The 19,777-nt window shown below is 39.0% G+C and overlaps 1 protein-coding gene across 2 annotated transcripts in view; it reads right to left on the bottom strand.

Moving 5' to 3' along the window:
* RASGEF1A (RasGEF domain family member 1A) overlaps window positions 1-13,744 on the bottom strand; it is a 160,307-nt gene extending 146,563 nt beyond the window's left edge. For both annotated transcript variants that reach the window (XM_027894645.1, XM_027894647.1), the window contains exon 1: window positions 13,227-13,744. The gene's annotated coding sequence lies outside the window, so the exon portion shown is untranslated. The remainder of the gene's footprint in view (window positions 1-13,226) is intronic.
* Window positions 13,745-19,777: the final 6,033 nt, after the last annotated feature.

Genomic DNA, 19,777 nt, shown 5'->3' with positions numbered 1-19,777 from the left:
GGAACCTCATTCTGAATCTAAAACTGGAATTAAAAGAACTTATTCACAATAAAGTTACTGTACGATTTGAAGGACAGGCACCTTCAAATGAGTCTTGGCACAAAGGTGCTGCATGATGACAAAAAGAAGTTCTCCTGCGGAGAATGACTTTCAAAGATTCACTGGATTCACGTAGTTACTGTTTGCAGTATGAACAGGGACACAGAAGATGCTTTTGTTGATTTACACAATGAGATTATAGAAGAGTGTAGTTTATAGAAAGGAGCAGACCTAGGAACCCACAGAGTATTATTTGTTGAGCATGATACTGGAACAGAACTTCTTACAAGTCGTTATTCATTTCCACAGTTCCTTGTAGGGTTAGGCTCAGGTTCACACATATCTTGCAACATTTGCTGACTGCTTGTGGGATTGCTTGTAACTCTCCACAACCCAGTCAGTTGGTAATATTCTGATTTTTGTCATTCCTGGATTTTGTGTTGTTTCAGTTCAGTGTCTCTGAACTATTTTATATATGGAGAGAACAAACAGTCTACAGAAGCCAATAAAGTGGCACCCTGTGTCTCCAAATTAGCAAGCAACTAGAGTTTGATTAAAATTGATATTGGATTTAGTAAGTCAGAGAGTTCTTACCTAGCACAATCTATAAAATTAATCAGCCATAAAATACACATGCAGATTGGCAAGCTCTTCATCCAAGAAGTTTTTGAAAATAAGCACAACTGGCGCTTCAGATCCCCAGCACGTATAAGAACAATCTGCTTCACAGCACTTTGTGACAAAACAGCATGCATTTTATTACTCATTAAGACTGCCACATGTGCCATAAACGCCCATACATACAGTGGTATCCCTGGCATGCTGCTTCATCGGTTATGGCATCCATTGTCACCCAGTGACCCCTCTATAAGTAATTGCTTGTTTCTGGTTTCACATATGCTCCCTGAAGCACAGCAGGGTATAAGCCTGCACAGGAAGTTCACTGTGAAAGCTTAAAGGCATCAGTATTGCAAGTCCTCTTTGTATCACCCCTGAAGAACCCTAAGGGAAATAATGAGATTATTCATTTGGTTCTGAAGTTGTATGGTAAAAGCTCAAAAGCTACGGCAGGATAGGCTAGGGGAGTTCCTGCATCCCAGCAGAAACCTGTCTGGGAACTAAGTTCCTAGTCCATGATCATATGAAAAGAAGGTATGTGTTTCTCTAGTTGCAAAAAGCCAGATCTCTTCAAAGCACTGTTTGGTACCTCATTAGTGCTTCCCACACTGGCATTCATTAACCTTCTTCTGATGTGCTGCACAAACTCTGCAGAATGAGGCAGTCATGCTCCTTGCAATTTACAGTTCCAGCTAAACATCCTCCAAAATAATATTAAAAGTCTCCATCCTATGTTGCTCCAGGCCAGTAGCCCAGGAGCTTACCTCACAACCTGTTCTTTATAAACCATGAACTAGTATCAATGTTAGGTAATTTATAGGCTTTTATATTGGATGGGGCTTTCTTTTGCCATACTGTGATTCTGAAGGTATCAGACATTTTTTTTGTCAGTCTTTGATAGTTTCAGGCTAGATTATTTCATGCTGGGTTTCTGAAGTAAATGTGTCTGCAAACCAACGAAATCCCATGTTCCACTAGTTGTCCTATTCCCCAGGTACACAGGGAAATTCTGTCCCAGAGTTGTCAATTATAACCTTCTTGGCAGCTTCCAATATCCTTACACATCACTTAATTCCACAAAAGGGCTTTCCAGGACCTTTTGTGCAGTAGGTACTTCTCTGAACATCCTTCTGCATTTCTGCATAGGTCCTGCAGTCAGCAGAATATTCCTTGGTCAGTCCATGCACCCAGCCCTCTGGAGAGGGACCCACAGGGGTTGTAACCTCAGTGAGACTGAGTGGTGGAGTAGGTAGTTAAACAATTTACTACTATTCAGAAGGATGTTTACTGTAGATCAAACAAGTTTATAATAAAATATTTTGAAATAGTCCTGCAATGCTGATAAGGTAGTAATGGGCATTGTTTTTTGTGTAGCCTTCTTTCTTATTGCTCCAGTCTAGTTGTTTTACTCAGGTGATTCTGTAATACAAGGTCAGTTCATTCATTACTAGCAAACAATGTTTCTTTCTCCCCAGAGTTTAATTTCTAAGCCTCAGAGATGCTGCATTGTAAGACAATAAATGGTTAGAATTGATTTTCTAAAGTTATTGTTCAAGATCATTGTTCAGTATGTTCCAAGGTTGCTACATCATACTTTTTTATAATTACTATATCCACTAATTTATTTGGTATGTTTGGGTGATTTGAAGTATGTTATAATTTCGTGGGTTGTTCTTTTTTCTGTTTTTAGTTTTACAGCCCACTCCCCAAGCAATTTCATCAGACAATTTAATTGAGAAATCAATTACAGTAGGTAACTAAGTCTTATACTGAATGCCATGTAAGTATAGAGTATAATCATTTGTCTAAATAGTGCTGCATGTTTTGACTTGAAACAATTTGTCCCTCATAGTTAATTTATATGTTTCAGTTGTGTTTGGACTTCAGATGAGTGTTAGCAGTGTTGGGAAGAGGAAGGATCTAATCACTGTGCAAGTTTGTGGTACATACTTGGTGACTTCCAGCAAAGATATATCATTACCCTCAATAATTTGTGATTAAAAATTACTCCTCCTCTTTTCAGTTTCGGTCAGCAGAACACTGAATCTAATTTTATACCAGTGATGACCTAATTTTAGGAAACTGAGTTCCTGTGGGTCCTGTATTACTCCCTAGCCTATTTTCTGTGAGCCCATCTTAGAAGAGAAATTGAGGCTTGCCTTGAAGTCTAAAAAACTTAACCAAATGCAACATTTAAGCTGTTTTCATGTAGGCTCTTGTTACTTGCATGAGCTGCACCCTTCTGTAACCTTTCTTGTAAGGTTTTCTTTAGGTAGTGGTTATTCTGAATTATTGCTGCTTGTGGACACAGTAACAGATGCAGCACAAAGGGAAATAAAATTATCTGAATTCCTTTCAACTAAATACATTTCTCAATCACACTTATTTCAACTGCTAGCATTCAAGTCTGCTTGAGTATGCCTCATTATGATGTGAAAGTTTACGTCTATAAATAATAAATTAAATGTATAATAGCTAACCAAACAAATAGTTTCTAGGAAGAGCAAGTGATTTCACTCACTTAGATCCTTATTTATTGCACAAACGTTTATAAAAATTGGAGATGGGGGGGGATTGTTATCTTCAACCATTTCTTTTGGATCACAGACAGTCCCTTCTTTTTTTAAAGCAGTGATGACTCTCACAGAAATAGCTAGAGAACAGAGTGAACTAAAAGAAAGAAAATGCTCCTTTCAGGGAAGCTAAGCACACCACACCTGCTTCCCTTTGACACAGCAACATGCCATTGTTTGGTTATTGCTTACACACTTTTCCTGTTTTAATGTACCTGAGTTGTTGCTGTTGAAAAGTATCCACTGTCTGTGATAAGCTGTGAATAGGGGATGATGGAATGGTGGCTTCCTGGAAAGGAGCAGAATGAATCTTCAGAATTCCCCACCCCTTATAAAAGGCCTTCTGAAAATTTGAAAACTGAACAAGTGTGAGCATTGTTAAAATTCATGTGGCTTGGAAAAAGCCCTGCTGGATTGTCCATTTAAGCACATTTTTAGGCTGGAAGCTTTTACACTAGTTACAAATATATTGATTTTTAAAAAGAAATTATTGACCTTTAAAACCCTGGAGTCAGCTGCTGCCTGGCTTATTGGAGACATTTGGTTATTTATATTCACAGAGCTGGCAGTTTTGAGTCAGACCCTAAGCAGTGATCAGAAGTGAGGGGTGGTGATTAAAGCACTGTATTTACATGAAATATAATTACACAAGATTGACTGCAGAAGGCTGAGATACCACTTACAGGACATCAGTCTTCATTCCAGAGTGGGGATCTTAATTTCCTCTCTTCTTCAACCCCCTCTCTGGGACAATTCTTATGCTATCTGCAATTTGAAAAAGTTATTCTCCTCTGTGCCTCTCCCCCTTGTGCTGTCACAACAGTAGTAATATTTTAGTAATATTAGGCACTATGGTCCACGCAGTTTAGTACTCACAGACACATGTGCAGTGTAGGTTTCTTACTGAGGGACAAGTGTATCTACCACTAATTGTCATATTTACCAGAGGATGACTAGGCTATCTCTTCTGTGCCTTGTTGTATTTACATTTTCAGCTCAGAAAATAAATTGTTTCCTAAGTTCAGACAGAGGACCAATTTTCTGGCAGTCAAAACATACCAAGAAGCAATACATGAATGGGATATTAGTCACTGTGAGTTAACAATAAAGATCTGAGGATAGAAAAAATGTTGTTGTTTAGTGACTATGGATTGATGGTAGACTAAATAATACATATTGGGTTGCTTTTCTGTTTATTTTTTCTTCTGGTTTTCTTTACTTTAAATGCTCAGTTAATATCACAGAATTTTTCATCCTCAGCAGATTAACTGGCCTATAAAGCTTGGCTCTGGCAATCTAAATGTTCAGTGAAAAGAGGTTGTAATAATTTAGCATGACTCTGAGTCACAACAGGTGAAAATCAAATCCCCACTTAGTACTACATCTTGCAATTTTTATACTAGTGATATACTAGCACCCATATTTCTTCCCTTTAATATTTCTTTCTTCAGTAGACTACAGTTCTCTACTATTTCAGTATTTTTAAGGTCATGTTTACACCGTGTTTCTTGTATTTCAGTGGTTTTTTCCTGGTCCTTTTCTTTCTTTTCTGCCTCACAAAAATTGCTATCCCATACGTCCATGATCTACAAAAGTCTGTTCCTTCTGGACAGACATCCTTGTGTACTGGCAGTGGGAGACTAAAATACAGTGTGGTTTCTGCTGTGTTGACAATTTATGGACACTGAACTGTCCAAGAGAAGGATCAGAATTCGTGATTCCTATCCCATTGTCACAGAGAAAATCCATTTGTGCTGCAGTGCTCCAGAATGTGATTGACAGGATGATGAAAGATGCTGAATTGATTCTGCAAAGTGCAATAAACCAATGAGAGAGTGACAACCACCTTTTGCTATGGTACCAGTTCTCTACCAGCATCATCCTCCATGCCCTACCCCCCAGTCCCCACAACAGGCATTATCCCTGCATTCATTCCATAAGGACTATGAGGTGAAGGTGCAGATGCCTTGTCAGAAGCTTTGGATCTAAAGATATATGTTCTAGTTCCTGCCCTCAGTAATGGACCGTAGGACAGGCCTGGTTTTGAGGGGGGGGATATCTGTTATATCACCTATATGTTCTATTTGCCGCTTCATTCCATTTGTGTCCAGTTCTGCCCCCCACCCCCCTTCAAGACAGACATTGAGGTGCTGGAATGTGTCCAGAGAAGGGCAACAGAGCTGGTGAGGGCTTTAGAGAGTAAGTCACATGAGGAGCAGCTGAGGGAACCGGTTTAGCCTGGAGAAAAGGAGGCTCAGGGGAGACCTAATCACTCTCTACAACTGCCTGAAAGAAGGTTGTAGGCAGGTGGGATTCAGCCTCTTCCTCCAGTTCACCTGTGATGGGATGAGGAAATGGACTCAAGCTGCACCAGGGGTAGGTTCAGATTGGACATCAGGAAGAATTTCATCACTGAAAGGGTGGTCAGCCATTGGAATGGGCTGTGCAGGGAAGTGGTGCAATCACCATCCCTGGAAGTGTTCAAGAAATGACTGGACGTGGCACTTGGTGCCGTGGTTTATTTGAGATGACCAAAGGTTGGACTTGATGATCTTGGAGGTCTTCTCCAACCTTAATGATTCTGTGATCCTATGATTAGTATTTGTTTTTTTTCTTTTGTATTCATTTGTGTTTTAATCCTCATTTCTTGACTGATTCTTCCCTAAATCCACTGTAAGTGTTGGAAATGTTGAGAGTAAAGGAGGGGAGAAAACACCTTTTTTTTCCTCTTTTCCTTCCCTCATTTCTTTCCTTCATTTTCCAGTTTCTGTAGCTCCCTTTCTGTCTCAGCTCTGTTCATTTTACTCATTAGCAGAAGCAATGCTACAAACATTTTTCAGGCAGCTATAGGGAGTGCTGAGAATGGCTGAGGGAGCTGAGGAATTTTTTTCTGTCTATAAATCCTTCTATAAAGCTGCACAGGGTTGTCTCTCCTCATCCTGTTCTTTCCTACTGTGAAAAAGCCATCCTTTCATTTTTTTTTTAACCTTTTATGGTGTGTCTGCATTTGGCTCTAGACAACTTTATACATTTCCTTTGCAAGAAATTGCACAGGTGAATATTTACATTTACCTTTTGAGGTGCAGCACTGATAAGCTTTTGATTACTGCTAAACCCAGAAGAAGGAAAAAGTACATTATTTTGGCAGGAAAACCCAAAAATTAATAGTGTGATGTTGTTGTAATTTTCCTGAGACTTCTGAAATTATAAGTTTGGAGGTTTTTTTAATAGTAAGTTGTAGAAGTGCCTGTCATCTGTGTTGAATTCTAGCTCACATCCTCTAATCACTTTCCCTTTCTTTTGTAAGTTTCTCTTAGCTTTCTGCGAGAAATGCAGAGATTATTTTGAGATTAAATTGCTGTGCTCAGCCAGGATGAATGTGTTGCCAGGTAGGGGGCTTTAGGTTAGCTGGTTTGAGCAGACAGGAATGATCCCACTCTGTTGTGATCAGCAATTGTAAGGTCCTGCACTAGCAGCCTGTGTTATCATTTTTGAGATCTGAAACTATTTTTATAATAATGGACTTATCTATACAAGATACCAGGTTTGACACAGGTAAAATTGGATGAAATGACAGGGTTGCTGTGGTATGCTGGAAGTCAGACTCAGTTATTCAGTGGTCCCATTTGACTTTAATATTTATGGGTCTTTCTGTTAGCTTTTTTCTTTTTTTCCCCATCAAATATCAAACTTCATTGCAAGCACAAATATCCAACTTAATTATTTTCAACTCCTGAGGTTTCAAACCCATTAAACAGTAGAGAGGCTCAGTAATTGTTTTATTACTAATACTGAAAGTATAATAATACTAATGCAACAGAGGGCAGTGAGCAAAACAATGAGAAAAATATAAGGGCATAAATAGCATCATTAAAGCTGTTTCACAAAAGATAAACACCAATACCAGGGTAGTATTTCAGACCACAGATATTTTAATTAACTCTTTCTTTAATTTCCCTGGTGCAGAAACTAGCCACAGCAGTATTTGGCTTTCTTAGAAGTGCAAGGTTTTGTGCATTATTGCCTTTTCTCTCAAATCAGTTACCAGCTGTAGTGGAGTTAACAAATGTAACATAAAAGGTGCTTTCTGCAGTTCCTGGTAACATCGAGGTTGTCTTTTTTTAGTTCTGTCCTGGCCCAGTTCTGTTCTGTTCTGGCCTCCAAGAGCAGTAGATTGGATATGCACTGTTCCTGGTGCCTGCTAGCAGGATATGGCATTGCTCTGCTGCACACCACTGCAGTGATGGCCCAGGAAGGAAGACAGAGCTGTGTCCTGGCATGGCAGGGTCCTGTGTGTTTCGTGACCTCAACTGTGTCTTGGAGTTTAGGGGATAATTTCTTTTTTACCATAAATTCAGTATATTAGACATGATATAGTAGTGATTGTAAAAATATGAGGATGTAGTTGTAAGCAAAGCAGAACTTGTAGATGTTTAGGAACTGAGGAAAGGCTAGTCTGCTCAAAGCTTCCATGTTCTTTTCTATTCATGTGAGGATGCCTATTTAAATTTATTATTTCTTCCCAGAACCTTGCCTCAAAGACAATTGTGGTGTCATACATGTGTGCAAACATAGCGCACAGTTTTATGTGATTTTTGAGTGGTTTATCTTTTTAAATTACATGATAGAACTTGCAATGTTTAGGACCTACAAAAAAGCTTGAACCTTTTTTTTTTTTTTTTTTTTTTAAGATGGAAAGAAGTCTTTAACAGAGAGTTACGGATCTCATTTTCTGTTACCACCACACACTTGGTGCTCTTGTACATCCTGATGCTTTGATCTTGTCCCATAAAACTCCACTATCTCTGCAGTATGCGAAGTCATTATTTGCTATATGGTTTCAAGTACTGGGTGGCTCTGGGCTTCCTTTATAAATCACAAATCTTAATAATTTTATGAGTAAAACTTTCTTGTGGATGGCTTTTACTCTGGTTGCTTCACCATATGGATCATGGTATTGTCCTTTGTGTAACCTACAAATCACTTGGATGATACACGCTTTGCTAAGTGTTGCCCAGCATTGCTGGTGCCCTTAGGAATAAAATCTTATTTTATTTTAAAATTTTCTCAAACACACACCACTAACACAAACAGGATGGGAAAGACACAAGGAGAAATAGGAAGGAAAAGCTGCATAGACCTTGCTGAGTATAACTAAAAATACAGCTTATGTCTAACATCCATTTCAGATGTGTCACAGTGAAACTGCTCTAGAGAATGTACTCTTTGCTCTCAGAGGTGTTTCCCTTTGAACAGTTGATAGTTTATTCACACAGATTGTCTTTAACACAGCATTCCTAAACTAGCCAACAACTCAGTAATGAAATTACCTCAAAACCTAAAGAGAATACATGTCTAGCATACTTAGTTTCTTCATAATTTGGAAGTTTAAATTACAATCAAAGGAGAACAAACAAGCAAGCTGATGTTGAGTGAAAAGACTTTTCACATGGTAATGAAATGAATAAGAGAAACATATTTTCCTGTTGTTTTGGTTGTAGAAAGACATCAGTTTTCACAAATCCAAATTATATGACAAAGCTCAGAAGTATGAGAAAAGCTACTTTGTGGTGAGCACAGTATTGTTTTTATTTTGTTTGAGCAAGAAAGAACTAAACTGGTGCTTTGGAAACTGCATCATCTGTGTTTTATTTCAGAGAAAATACAGAGCGCTTTTTGGACTAAGCAAATACAGAAATAATACAGAATTTAATGGAAAATAAATTAGTCCTAACAAAAAAATTTCTGACTTTATTGTAAAGAAGAGTCGGTTAAAACTCAGTTGTGATTGAAATTAGTCATATTACATTGTATTTATTTTGGATTCTGACAGTGTTTCCACACATATATCCTGAGACACACTACACACTTTTAACCTTAATCCTTTATGATTTGATTGGATGTACTCTTCACTGGTGTAGGTGGTCAGAGGTTCAAATTCTATTGGGCTGAAAATGCCACAGAAGTGTGCTAAAGTTGAGCAATGCAAAAATTGAAGATAAAGAAAGCAGTAACACTTCTCCAACAAATGCATTCATCCCTAAATTACAGGGTATTTGAAAGATATCAGGAAAATTTTTTCACCCAGAGAGTGGTTGGGCACTGGAACAGGCTCCCCAGGGCAGTGGTCACAGCACCAAACCTGACAGAGTTCAAGAGGCATTTAGACAACACTCTCAGGCACATGGTGTGATCTCTGGGGTGTCCTGCACAGGGCCAGGAGTTGGACTCGATGATCCTCATGGGTCCCTTCCAACTCAGCATATTCTACGATTCCATGATTCTAAGATTTCTTTATTCTGATGAAAGAAAAATGCTCTCCTCAAAAGGTAATGCCTAATCACGAAGGTTGGACACCTGTTTTGCATCAAGTGCATGCCTTACTTTCATCCTTATGAACATCCTCAATCTTAGACTAAGATGAGATTTGATCTTAATTGATCAGACTGTCACAAAAAGTTTCTGGAAAGCGGCATAGCAAGTGTGAAAATGTCCTCTGTTCTAAAAATAGGGCCTATGTAAAGTTTAATTTGAAGTACCATCTTGATGATTAATAGAACTCTTCAAAAGGTTACTTGTAGGTACAGCTTGCTTACCTAATAACAAAGTACTGGGCAGTGGGAAGGAGGTCATCTTGACTATTTTCAGGGTGCAATGAATAGATCTACACCTGCTTGAGTTACAGTGGCATTAATAGTGAGCTATGAAAGTGGCTAAGTGTCCTTGTTGCAATGGAGAATGAAAGTTTATCCATTTTCGCAAGCCTATATGCAGAATACGGTTTATTGAGTAGCTGGGATGAATTTTTTACCATTGTAGAAGTTATTATCAAAAACTGGTGTGTTCCTGATGTGCAAACCTTGTTGATTTGTTTAGAGCTCTTTATCTTTGGATGGGATTTTTCGTTCCAATGAAATATAGAGAAATAGCAGAGAACTGAAGTGAAGCAGCATCTATTTAAGCTGATTTTTTGAGCTGAAAGACTTGGCTGAACATTTATCTTTTCTGAATGAAATCAGTTATAAGACTAAATCCACTTAACTAACCACATCAAAACTTCTGCCTCTCCTGCCTTCAGTTTGTGGAGGTGAAATGCCAAGAGGGATGTGAAACTCAGAGCTGAGGGGATCTCATGGCCACCCATCAAAGCAGCTGCCTGACTCCACTTAGCTGGTTTGTGGCTGGTTTAATCTTTTTAGACTCAATCAGAGCTCCAGAGTTGAGCATCTGTTTCTTAGGGGTGTTTCATACCAATTCCAGTATTGCAGCTATGCATCTTATTGCCCCTTGAACATTTCTCATGGATAGTGGATTCTCCATCTGGAGTAAAATTTGGAGGTAAGACAGTAGGTAGCAGTAGGTGCTAGCTGCTCTTTGCAGTCCACTAATTTTCCTCTTGCTGTGCTCCTAGCTTACCAGTAAATTAATGCCCCAAGAGCCCCCGATCATAGTGAAATATCATTGGAAGTGCTTGATTTTTTTATTTTGGTGAAAATATTATGCTAAAATTAAACTAAATAGAAAGACCAGTGATAATCCCATGCAACTCATACAAGTCTTACCACCTGGAGCACAGCCAGGCCATTTTACTCTCAGTGATATTAAATGCCATAAGTTTCCTTAATAATTCGTGTTGCAACAAAGAAGCCTCAAGTTAGAGCATGTGTTTGTGCTTTACAAACAGCCCCTTGCACATGTGCTGACTTTGCAGCTGCTTCCTGAAGTCTTTGACTTCTGTAATTAGAACAACCGGCCAGCCCAGCTAATGATATTAAACTGACTGGTCTAGAATGTCATTTATCTCAAGGGTTTAATTTGCTGAGTACAGGGCAGCACAATACAAGGTTTGCATGTGTGATGGATGTAACTTGATTTTTTTAGCTCTTGTTGCTAAGCTACAATAAACTGTTATCACAGTAAATTGTCTGCATTTAAATGGACTAAGATTCCACCTGAAAGGAGCCACACACATGAAAACTGATTATATACTGATGTCTCAAAAGAAAGAAAAATAGCACAGAAAAACCCAACTTGTGAACAGGTTAATTTTCTATTCCAGACATTAGCCAGACAGGCTCAAAAATAGCTGTTTAGACCCCAGAGACTATGACATGTGCTACAGTAGCAAGTGACTGAGGGCTTGCAAACAATAAATAGCTATTAATTTAAAAATAAGTAACACGACTATTATCAACTGCCTAAAGACAGAATCACAATGGTCTGTTGTCTGAATTGTACTTTAGAATTTCTTTCCCCAGAAATAACCTGATACCTTTTCAGTCAGGTATCATCTAAATGCTAAGGAAAAAAAGTAAATTATAAAAAAATTTACTAAAGTCTCTGCAATTTTCCAAATGGTTAAAAATAAAGAATAATGTTGGTAAAAGCTTTTCACTTTTACAAGTGGAAAAATATACCATATTCTGATGGAAAATGATGTAGAATCCATGCTGACACATCAAGCTGTTGTCCTATCTCTTCCTGAAGCTCTGCACCTAAGTCCTGTAAGTTCTCTGAAATCAGAACCTTTTTTCCCCTAATCTATTTTAAAGATTGCATGGATGAGCAGCAATTAAGGGGAGTGTTTACTGGTACCATGTTGGAGTTCATTCCAGAAGTATTCATGCTGGATCAGGAGACTGTGGTCTTGATGACTACCTGGAAGCTGAATGGTGTTTGGTGTCAACTGCTGATACCTGTTTGTTCATGTCCATAGATGTGATCAATGTGAGACCAGTCCTCTTGTTTGAGCAGAGATTCCTTTTCATGGCAATAATGTCAGAGCAGTTTTTTGTGGGTTTAAAAGTCAACTCTTAATAAGCCTATTGCCAGCACACAGAAGGTCTGAACAAATAGAATGTGTAAGGTATTGCAGAAAAATACCACATTATATGTAAGAAACACAGGTAAATTCAGTTACAATTGTGACGCTTTCCACGGTAGAGAGAAAATTTGAACCAAACCAAATGTCTTCCACTGCAGTTACACCATTAAAGATCCAAAGGTAAGACTGTGAGATTCTGCAGTGTACCCTAGCTGGTCTGTTATTCTGTTTATATATTTAGAAAAGCATGCTGCTGGGTTAATTTTAAAGGTGTCACCCTCTGAAGTAAGCCATTTGGTAAAAAGCATTGGATTGACAGAAATGAAGTTGTAGACATTCAGTGAAAGCTTTTCATTAAAATCACAACTAAAAACTGTCAATCCACCCCAGTAGAAACCTGCTTAGATAACTCTGCTAGAAATACTGTACCTCCTCAGAAAATGGAAGAAGAGCATTTTGCCAGGATTTCAGAATGGGGAGAAGCAGCTTCTCCCTTTACTTTAAATTGCTATGCCAGGGACATTTACTGTCCTTGCAAAAACCCTCCTGCAACGCTGAATTTTTGATTCACAGCAGAAAAAAATAGAGAGGAATGCAGACAGAATATATAGTGCAGCACTGCCTGTGCTTCAGCAGACTTGTTCTGGTGGTTTCAGTGAGCACTACTTTTGAAAAGCCTGAAAATGGATCGTATCTATACGATCCTGTGAGAACCCCTCAGAGAGAGGGGAAATGACAGGGAAGCGTTTCTGTGCACTGTGGAATTCCAACTCATTAAAGTGATGAAACAACTGCTGTGGGAATGAATCCACACGGAGTCCATGACAGACGCCTGGTACGCTACATTCCCAGCAGCACAACACAAAAGGCTGATCATTTAGCAACACTGAGAAGCTTCTTGTATCCCCAGGAGCAGGTGGTAGTACAGCAGTAAAAGTTGCATTAAGGGGAGAAAATGCAGTCACTGGGTTATATTTTGACCTGCTGTCTCTCCCCCCGGGTGCTGCGGGGCGGTATACACAGGGTTAACACCAGAAGGACACACTGATGGCATGTAATGCCAGGTGTTCAGACACCCACCGAATTAGTTCCAGTGCCAGCTTTTGTACACAGCTTGGCACTCTCAGAGCGTCGGGTGGCTTTAGGGTAAAAAAGACTTTTAAATCTCTTACCTTGGTCTAGTCCAGTGTAGCTTTTTGGTTGTTCTCCGTCCACTATCAGAAAAAGAGAAATTAATGCCAGATTCCAGTGAGTCATCCTAAATGACAGAGTAGGCTCACTCTTCGCACCGGCTGCTGGCTGCCTCCGCTGTGTGACAGCTGCCGGCTGGCTGGGGAACAAGCGTGTCCCATTCTGCAGCCTGCGGCAGGGGGAGAGGGGAAGGCAGAGCCGGGGAGAGGAGGTGGGAGAGAAAACAGGAGAGAAGGACCAAAAGAGAGAGAGGAGAGAGGCAGAGGCAGGAATATACCATGTGGCTGCGTGCTCCCCTTCTCTGCCTGGTGCTCAGCCTCGCAATGCGCTGCCGAAAAGTTACTTTTTAATATGTGATGCACTCTCCGATTTTAGAGCCTCCCTGCTCCTGTCCTCTTTTCAGTCTGTTCTCGGAGGAACTTCTGGGCATTTCGGCAATTACATTATCGTCTCTCTCTTTTGGAGCCTGGCACGGATGCTGTATGCAGAATGTGTTCGGTAAAGGAAGTCTGTCTGTGGCTGTGTGAAAAGCAGCACTTGGTTTCTTGCAGCAATTTTATAGGCTGTTTATCTGAGAGTGGGAAACCAAGGGCAAGGGCAGTAATTCTGGCATGAGATGGAAAAGAAATAAAGAATACATTGGGAGCCACAAAACTGTACACAAGATAAATTGGAGAGGGAGACATTTCTTGGTACTCCTAACAGAAGAAGGTTGGGATAATATCTGAGTCTTTGATTTATCTTAGACATGTTGCAGATCAGAAATCAGTGCTAGACAGAACTCTTTCTGGGTATTGCCAAAATAATTCTCAAGAGGTAATAGCAAGCTATGGGAGTGGGTAACATTGCCCTAAATGGCAGGGGTTTCTCTGGACAAACACTGCTCCTTTCTAATCACCTTAAGTCTCCAAAGTATGTTTCTAATTTCATTGCACTCACACCCTTTGTTTGCATATGTTTGTTAATACAAATATTTTTAGGAAACCAATACAGGGCACCACAGAAATCAGTGATGGCTTTAAATACTTTAGTGTAGTAGAAGTGGAAGAAGTATTTAGGTTCCCACTGTTTGCTAACTAGTTTATTGAATTTGGAAGGCTTTTGTGGGCTTTTTGAATGCCCTTTATTAAAAATTACTTGTAGTACTACCTCTGTGGCAAACTGTGTTCAGATGCTCTGAATATTTGTCAAATTCATCTGTGTCTAAAAAATGGAGTGGTGTTTAATATTTTGTATTTTCACAGTGTGAATGTGCATGGATGGTCCTAATCCCAATTAACTGATACTTAATTCCCAAAGAAAACAAGAAAAAGAATGAAGAAATAACAGCAGAAAGGTGGAAGAGCTAAAATATGTATGCATTCTTGATTAGAAAACTGAATGTAGGATAGTTTCACATCCCCTCTATATGATTGCACCAGTTAATTATCCATTAGGTGTTCTGTCTGTGTTTCCCTCTGCCAGTGCAAACCCATGATTTCTTTTATTCCAGTCTTACTGGATAAGGATGGTCCTGTGAGAATGAGATCTGAGCTCTTCAGTATTTTTTTGCATTTGATTTAATTATATATATAATTTTGACTTTGCCAAAGGTACAAGGGATTTACCAGCCTTGGAATTTGTAATGAAGCAGAACAGTAGCCCATACCCAAGAGCTTAGGAAATGTTTCTGTAGGCTGATTTCAGGCAAAATTGTACTTAGATGTTTGGGGTTTTTACCTGAACATTTGAACCAGTGTGGCAACATTTTCCCCTCCACCCTCCCATTTAATTTCCACACCTAACACTGCGTGGTGGTGTGAACAGTATATACCAGCGAGTCATGTGCTGCTGGTAGAGTACAGGGAGCTTTCTTCTTCAACCTGAATGAGCAGCATGAAGGCTATCCACAAGAGTGTTTAATCTGAACCTCTGTGGGCCTGAATTCATCAGGGAAAATAGATCTTTGGTACCACTGGGTAGTGACCATGGAGAAGTGCATCATGGATAATCAGCTGTGTGTAAACTGTCTATCCAGGGCTCGTTCGTGTCTCATAGAAGTCAACCCGAATTGTAAGCAAATTCAAGGTTAGCTGTGCAACAGACCTCAGCTGGAAAATGGTTGGGTAGGAGAAAAAAAACAGACTTTGTGCCGTGGAGGGCATTTGCCGTAACAAGGAATATTCTTCAGAGACTCTGTGTGGTACTGGGGTCCCTTAAGATTCTGTGCCATTGGGAAGACTCAGCGGAGAAAGGCAATGTAGGGACAGGTATCAATGACAGAGGATATAACACAATTATTAAACAGATTTTTCTGAAGTGACAGGCAGCAGCTGAGGCTGGGCATCCTCCTCAGTGGGGTGGGAGTGCACAGAGCAATTAAAGTGACTGTAACTGACATTCATGAATGTTCAGAGAACCACAGACTTGGTAGCTTATTCTTTAGTACAGTTCATTTTACCTTTCACATTGATAGAAATGTCGCTGTATCGCCAACTCATGTTCCTCTCACCAAGACATTAATATTAATATAAAAGTGAACATGAAAATGTTTTAAAAATAAGAAGGACTCACTTGAAGTCTTATTTTCCTTCTATAGACCTGTCCTAGGGGGATACTTCATTATTTCTTTGCAAATTCCATTCTCCATTGAAATTTGACTCAATGTGAGAGGTTAAGGTAGACCCGGTTCGTCCCCACTTTGGCTGGAAGGATTGCTGCTATTTATTTTGCATTGTCATTGTATTGTCAATAAATGTCTTTGTCAGAGTAGAAATATGAAGTACATTCCAATTCCAACTGCACTTGTACAGCTTCATGTTACAAAAGCAACATGAGCAGAACTCTCTCAGATGTCTATTTATTTAGTTTCCTATGGGGTTTTTTTTGCAAAAGCACTAGCTGATGACAGGAATATTATTTTATGGAGAGGTTGTTTGACAACCTTCTTGGGAGCTGATAGTGAGGATTTGGGTATGCCAGAATAGTCCTTAGGTTACCAGCTGCCAAAATAATTGGAAGCCTTTGCTGCAGAGATAATGAGCAGGACAAGAATCAAATTCAGTCCTAAGTCAGAAGCTGGAAATGTTGCACACAAAAACTTGTAATGCCAATGCACCGGTCTGTAGCTGCCATAAAGCCCAGGCTGCCTGAGGAAGCTGTGACATCTGTATCATTGTAGTATTCAAAACCAATTCAGGCAAACATAAGAAGACAGGAGGGCATCCAGAAAAAAAAGAATGTATTTTTACTCAGAATATGGTTGCTGTGACTTTCTTTCTTTTCTATGTGCAAAATAGTCACTGAATATACAAATTGAATGAGGTCAGGGCTGGTCCTTTTCCTTGACTTACCACTGAATGCAACAAATCATATCAGAATCATATTTTGGACTGTTTAGTTTTATCTATTGAGTGTCTGGGCACCTTCCAAGAAATTACCAAAGTCTCTGAAAAGCAGTGGTTTTCCTGAGTTCCTCTGAAGCAATATAACCCATGTACTTCCTTTAGACTCTTCCATATCCAAGTTCTTATTGCTTCTCAGTTCCATCCCTTCACACCTCTGTGTCTTTGTTTGCAAATAATGAGAGAACAAAGCAATTTTTAATTATTATTTTGCCTTTATCTTGCAAAGGCATATGCTTTGGTGTTCAGTTGATTGTAAGACTCCAGCTGAAGTTACACTTAACATTTTGCATTTCAATCTAGGTGCTGAAAATTTTGTTATTTTAAACTCCAGTAACAAATTCCAAGCATTAGACCTGCTATATCTTCTCTAACAAGCACTATTTTGATGTTAAAGTAATGGAATTTGAGTTCTGGAAAATAATATAGACTTGAGAGAAAGTTTAACCTTGATTGTTAAGGGCAAACTGAATCCATGCTGATCTGCTACATTCAGAAATCACTGGCTTACAAAGTACAATTCCAGAGTGCAAAACCATTACAAAAGTTGTACTTTTTGTCAATACTCAGTTTTCAGCCCAAAATATTCCATTTTATGTCAGAAAAGTATTTATATTCAAGAATTTGAACTTACTGTAACACCAGTGGGGCTTTTTGAATGGCAGTTATGATGTCCATTTGTCTATAAGTATGAAAAACTCTGTTTTTAAAACCAATCTAATGAATTGTATGAATGAGTACTTTGGCTGAAAAGATGGCTGCACACAGCTGCCATTAGCTGTGCGTAGATATCTGTAAATCTGTTTACTTTTTATTATGAGGAATGGTATGGAGAACACAAGACCATGTAAAAAAAATAAAAGACCTTTTGCCTATGGATAAATAAGCTGTTATATTAACTAAGGAAAACATTTCATGGTTGCTGAAGCTGATGGAAAAGCTGGAATATGTATTTTTCACCCCAACTCCATTTCGTGACAAGATGTAAATTTTTAAAAATCACAATTTAGAAAAAGGGCACTGCATTTGGATAGATTTCATTCCTGTACCACAGTGCAGCTTAACCTGTGTCTGTTTTGGTTTTGCCTGCACTCCCTGAATGCTCCAAAGCTATGGATTTCTCAGTTGCCTTTTTCTTCCTATTGCAACAGTTCAGTATTTTTGTTGTTAGGAAGTTTGGAGTTGTTTTTTTCCCTGATGTCTAATGCAGTGCTTCACCAAAATAGTCCTGACAAAATACGTTGACTGTCTCTGTTTGTCTTAATCATTGAGAAGGGGAGCTGATTAATTCCTTTATTTTTCTGCCGCAGCTTTTTAAGCAGTTGTTGTGTCTGCCCACAGCTCACCTTATGAGGTGAGCAACCTATCTCTGAAAACATTTGCCTCTCACTGTGTTCTCAGATGAGAGGATACTTTAGAAAACAGATGTATCGTCCTTCCTACAGAGTATTCAAGCGAACTCAATTCTTTAGTGCTGTATTAGTGAATCAATATCCCTGAGCATCAAGATGATGTCAGGTTTCTAAAGCAATAGCCTTGACATATAACGTGCACTACCTGATTCTACATGAATGCTGAGCCCTTGAAAAGCAGATTTTATAACAGGTTTTTAATACTGTAGTTTAATTCAGTTGCAGTTTCCATTGTGAAGCAGTACTTTGGTGTCTGAAGAATTGCTGAAAATAAATTCCCTTGGTTCAACTGTTGTTTGAGGACTTGGGCCTGAATTTTATTTTTTTTCGTCTCTGTTAATTGTGACAAAAATGCTTGGGGCTTTGGTGCTTTTAGAAGAATTTTGCAGTCTAATTAATAGGGTTATAAAACCAAAACTCTCCATATTTACCTGGAACTGAGAAAGATGCAAAACTCTTAGGCTGAAAAAATTTTTAACAAAATATTTTTTACACTGGAGAACTAGCAGTCCATTCAAATACTAGGCTAGCACTTATTTGATCCTCCTTTCCCACCAGAAATATGTCTATTTTGGAAATAGTTGAAATAGTTCATCAAGATGAATGAAAATTCCCCTCAGGTGGATGATAGATTCAGATCCAGCCAGTCTTTGTGGTTAAGGCTCTTCCTGGCCAACTTCAAATTTATGCCTTAAATTGAATGATAAAGGGTCCATTCCTGACTCAGAGGAGTAGGGGAAGTCTGCCATATCAATTGTTATTCCAGAATATTAAAAAGTTTTCATTTTAGATTGACATAGATGCCAAATAACCCCAAAAGCCCAAGTAGTTTGCAGTTGTCAGCAGAACAGGTAGTTCAATGAGGGGGTTTTTATGTGGCTTCAGAGATAAATTGGATGCCTTTTCTCAACAGTACACTTTGGCTTTCCTTTTGTCAGAGGCTGGCATGAGTGATTGTCTGCTGTTTATTCAAAGCATTAAAAGTGCCCTGTGGCAAGTGCACTCATACTGCAGTATACTCAGACTGATATTTGGGTAGTGCTAACTGTTCCAGAAAGTTGGGGTAGTTCAAGCTGTGTGCCCAAAGTGGAAAAATGTGCCTCTGATTTCCTTTTTATGTAACAGTGATACAAAGAAAGACCTGTCTCTCAAAATCTTAGTGTTCACCCTAAAACATTGTGGAAGCATCTCTTTCAACCCCAGACTAGCAATTCTCACTGTAATCTTTTTCAATGGATGCAGCATGGGAAAAGATTCAGGAGGAATTAATATTGTAATATTTTTCTTTTCCTAATGAAATCAATTAATTTCAATGAGAGGAATACAGGTATATTTTTTAATAAATTGTTCGGAGCCTCGAAATTCTGAGTGATTGATATCTGCTGTTAGCAACACATTTACATACCTGCACCCCAGAAAAACTAGTTAATAATCTGTTGTTTGGTATCTCCCTGATGGTAAAGCTCAGAAAATGCAGCTTGCTCCACTGAGCTGGCTTTTGTTGCTGCAGAACTGGTGTTTGGTGTCATGCCAGTTTGCTTTTGTAGGGAAAGGTACTAGCACAGTATTGCCAGGCACAGTGGCTATTTTGGGCTTGAGAAGTAATAAGAGGTTAAAAAGTGTGAAGAAGGGTTCCAGCTACCTGGTTTTGATAGCCCATGCATCGTGGAAATTTAATTACATATTAACGGCTGCTTTCCGTGCTATTAATGTTGTGAAATGGCCTGTGAGGGAGAT

The sequence above is a fragment of the Empidonax traillii genome, unplaced genomic scaffold (assembly GCF_003031625.1).
Source record: "Empidonax traillii isolate 1590-97213 ecotype Southwest subspecies unplaced genomic scaffold, ASM303162v1 scaffold436:size495813, whole genome shotgun sequence".
Lineage (NCBI taxonomy): Eukaryota > Metazoa > Chordata > Aves > Passeriformes > Tyrannidae > Empidonax > Empidonax traillii.
This window is presented reverse-complemented; position numbering and strand designations above follow the sequence as displayed.